Raw genomic sequence first — 3,791 nt, 5'->3', positions numbered from 1 at the left:
ACAGAACCAAGGAGGTGATACTTCCCCTCTATCCGGCGCTGGTCAGACTGCAGTTGGAATACTGCGTGCAATTTTGGGCGCCGCATTTCAAGAGGGATGTGGATAACCTGGAGAGGGTCCAGAGAAGGGCCACTCATATGGTTAAGGGCTTGCAGGCCGAGCCCTATGAGGAGAGACTAGGGCACCTGGACCTTTTCAGCCTCCGCAAGAGAAGGTTGAGAGGCGACCTTGTGGCTGCCTATAAGCTCATCATGGGGGCACAGAAGGGAATTGTTGAGGCTTTACTAACCAAGGCGCCCCTGGGGGTTACAAGAAATAATGGCCACAAGCTAGCAGAGAGCAGATTTAGACTCGACATTAAGAAGAACTTCTTCACAGTTAGAGTGGCCAAGGTCTGGAACGGGCTCCCAAGGGAGGTGGTGCTCTCCCCTACCCTGGGGGTCTTCAAGAGGAGGTTAGATAGGTATCTAGCTGGGGTCATCTAAACCCAGCACTTTCCTGCCTATTCAGGGGGTCGGACTCGATGATCTATTGAGGTCCCTTCCGACCCTAACATCTATGAAAGAGGAAGGAAGAAAAGGTAGAAGAGGAAAAACATATCCAAGAAGGGGAGAGCAACTGCAGGCAAGAGGAAAAGGGGGCTTTCTGCTACATTATTCCCCCCCCTTGACATCAGCCTTACACAAGTGCGATGTCACTATACTGTTTGAACACCATTGTTCAGCTATATAGACAGGAGGTGTGTCATCTTCAGCTGGTTTGAAGTTAAAACAAAACTTAGGCAGTTAAAAGATATTGAAAGAGAAAAGCCTTGGGGGGTGGGGGAGAGAAAATAACATAACGAGGTTGATTTGAACAGTTACAGTGGTATAGTTGTCTCTTTGCTTATTAAAATATGACTTTGAATGAAGTTTTTCACACACATCTCGTTATATTGATATTCTAAATAGCATTTAAATCCTTAAGAGAAGTACAGAGAAAAAACAAAAACAAAACAAAACCCAAAAAAGAAAGTACACATGACCTTTAATAAATATCCTTTTGCTAACCAAGTGGAATATAAAACCTTTTGAGAATTGCTGCCCTTGTTTCAAATAGCAGAACAACTTTCCAGTCCAACTGGACGGAAGTGTTCTGGTCTGGGATCCACAGACAGGTTTAATTTTTAGAGGGGGTATTACCAATTATTCTTATTATATTTTTATGATATCTTATGTATTTAAACTGTGACAACTTAAAACAAACCAAACAAACAAACACAAAACATATAACAAGACAACACAAACAGACAAGACAATTTTTGCCATGGCTGTGATGAGGAAGATGCTGCTGATGGTAATGAGGCCTCATGGTTTGTCGGTCACCTTTGACTACACCCTGGTTTCTGCAAAAGAAAACAAACACACACAAACCTGCCAAGGAAAACTCCTTGCAGTGGCTGATTATTCATATTTACAAAGTGCAATGCTGACATGTGCAGTGACAGTGCACACAGCATTTTCCATTCTTTGGGTGCTTTTCTTTTATACTGAAAAAGTGGAGCAGTTACCTACAGGAGGGTGGTCATCCTAAGTTGAGGAATTTTTTGGCCTTTTCCTGCTTCAACATCGGGGTGGGCACTGATCAGCCCGTCCGATGCGTATTTTCCAACAACTCAGAGCCGTTCCTTCCTGCTAGCCAAGAAGGGTGGCCGGCAGGATTAAGAGATTGGTTACCCTGTTTCTCGAGGGTCAAGTGGTTGGTGGCTCACTCTTTTTTTTGTTTTGTTTTTTCCAAGCTGAGTCACTGGGATGCTCTCCTCATGACACAAGGAATCCTATTAACAAGGCTAGATTCAGGGTTAGATCTGTTCTGCCCCCTTAAGCAGTTTCAGTTGGGACACATGATTTAGGTCCCGTTTCCTCCCAAATACATTTAGCGCAGCCCCGGTGTCCAGGAGTGCACTGGTATGCCCTTGAGTTCCCACCATAACAGGTATTCAGGGTCTCCCTCCTGGATCCAAATTGAGAGTCCCCAATTTCTCCCATGAGCCAGGGCTTTGCTCAGGGGTCCCATTACGGGGGCTCCATCAGTGCTCCTCGGAGACCGGGGCTGAGGCTGCTACCCTGTTAGAAAGGGGAGGTGCTGCTCCCTCCCCAGTCAGCTCTGCCATTCTGATAAGCAGCTCGGCTAGAGGCTTTCCATGCCATCTCCCTTTTGGTTCCCCACGCTGCATTAAAAACTTCCACACTGCTGACCGAATCCCGTTTTCCCCTTCTCTTTCCTTTGATACCCTCGGGTTAACCCAGTGTGGGCTGGGGCGATAATTTGGGCCCCCAACCCCCCTATCAGTTTTGGGGTAGGCACTTTCATTAGAATAGGTAACCATATAATTCGGTGTGTCATTAAGCTTTTCTCTGAACTGGGTGGCTGCAATCGCCCCACCTTGATGTCCAACTAACCTCTCTGCATCCTGAGCCCAGGCTAGGACTTCTCCCAGCACATATCTCCCGGTCTCTCGGAGTGGCCCCATCAGTCCAATTATGGACTGATGCATGCCTTCCTGTACCTCCTTCCAAAACCCAGGAGGGTAATCTATACTTCTTATGTCCAATGTCCGTTTGTTCTCCTTGTCTAGGGGCAGAACCGTCCCTGACAGCAATCCCAACATAACACACCGGATCACATAGTCCCTAACAGGTTCCCCAGGTGTCTGGTGGCTAGCCCCAAACTGTCCCTTAAATGTCTTTCTCCCCAAACTGATCCCCAAACCCACTATGCTCCAGAGAATATTGTCTCCCCCAAAGCTGTCCTCCTGATCTATAGCTGCCTGAATCTCTGGGGTGGCGCAAGCCCTTAGTAGGCGGTGCCATTCCCGGACACTCAGGGTTTCACAGTCCACTACATTCAGGGATTTCTGCAACCACTGTCCCAAATTCCTAATGTTAGCAGATCCCAATGTCTTGCCAAGGGCTGCTAGATCAGCTCCACTGAGGGGGACCGTTACCTGTGTGGTTTCTGTGGGTTTTCTCTGAGCATCCCGAGTGAGTGAGGTCCACGTGATTGCGCTCACCTCAGGCACCAGGGTCCTCTCCTGATCTGACTTAGGGTCTTCAGGAGAGGGCTCCCCTGCATCCTCTGGATCTTCCCACATCTCCCCACCCCAAATCTCTCCTGGATTGAAGGGGATGTCTGGATCCCTGGCTTGGTCTTCCCGGATGACAGCTGCTACTTGCAAGCTGTGCTCCTGGAGTTCCTTTTTCAAACGGTTAGTGGTATTTAGACAAGGGCCATGGTTGACCTTGGCTCCCTTCTCGTCTTGATATTTAGCCATTGTCTTTACCAATTTTTACAAGGCTTCTTGGCTAGCCTTTTCTTGGTCCAATAATTCCAATTGTTGGGCATTGTCTTGATTTATTTTTCTCAATTGCTCATTTTCATTTTCCAAGTTCCGAGACAACCCCTTTAGAGTCTGATTACTGGTTTCCAATTGGACACATCTATCTTTTAGAATTTGGATTAGCTTCTCCTTTTCCTCAATTTCAGAGGCTCGCTGAGCATTTTCCTCAACTGGTGTTTTTACAGTATGCCGTAGCAGCCAGACCAAGGCACTGTGTTGCCTTTGAACCGAGGGTTTTTCACAAAGGCAAAATCTTTCAAATTGGGATTCACTGTCCCCTATGGAAAAGCCTGGGGTGCACACATCCTCCCTACATGGGCTGGGTCCAGCCTTCAGAATCTCCCTATGGAGAGGGGAAATTTCCTCCCTCTGTACCCACTTATCTTCTTGGCCTCCTGCTCCAACCTTAGGG

General features: G+C 47.5%; 1 protein-coding gene across 1 annotated transcript in view; it reads left to right on the top strand.

Annotated features, from left to right (window-relative positions):
• Positions 1 to 3,791, top strand: part of HYDIN (HYDIN, axonemal central pair apparatus protein) — a 438,260-nt gene that overhangs the window by 211,900 nt on the left and 222,569 nt on the right.

The sequence above is a fragment of the Alligator sinensis genome, unplaced genomic scaffold (genome assembly GCF_000455745.1).
Source record: "Alligator sinensis unplaced genomic scaffold, ASM45574v1 scaffold203_1, whole genome shotgun sequence".
Lineage (NCBI taxonomy): Eukaryota > Metazoa > Chordata > Crocodylia > Alligatoridae > Alligator > Alligator sinensis.
The sequence above is the reverse complement of the archived record's forward strand: the minus strand, read 5'-3'. Positions and strand labels throughout refer to the sequence as shown.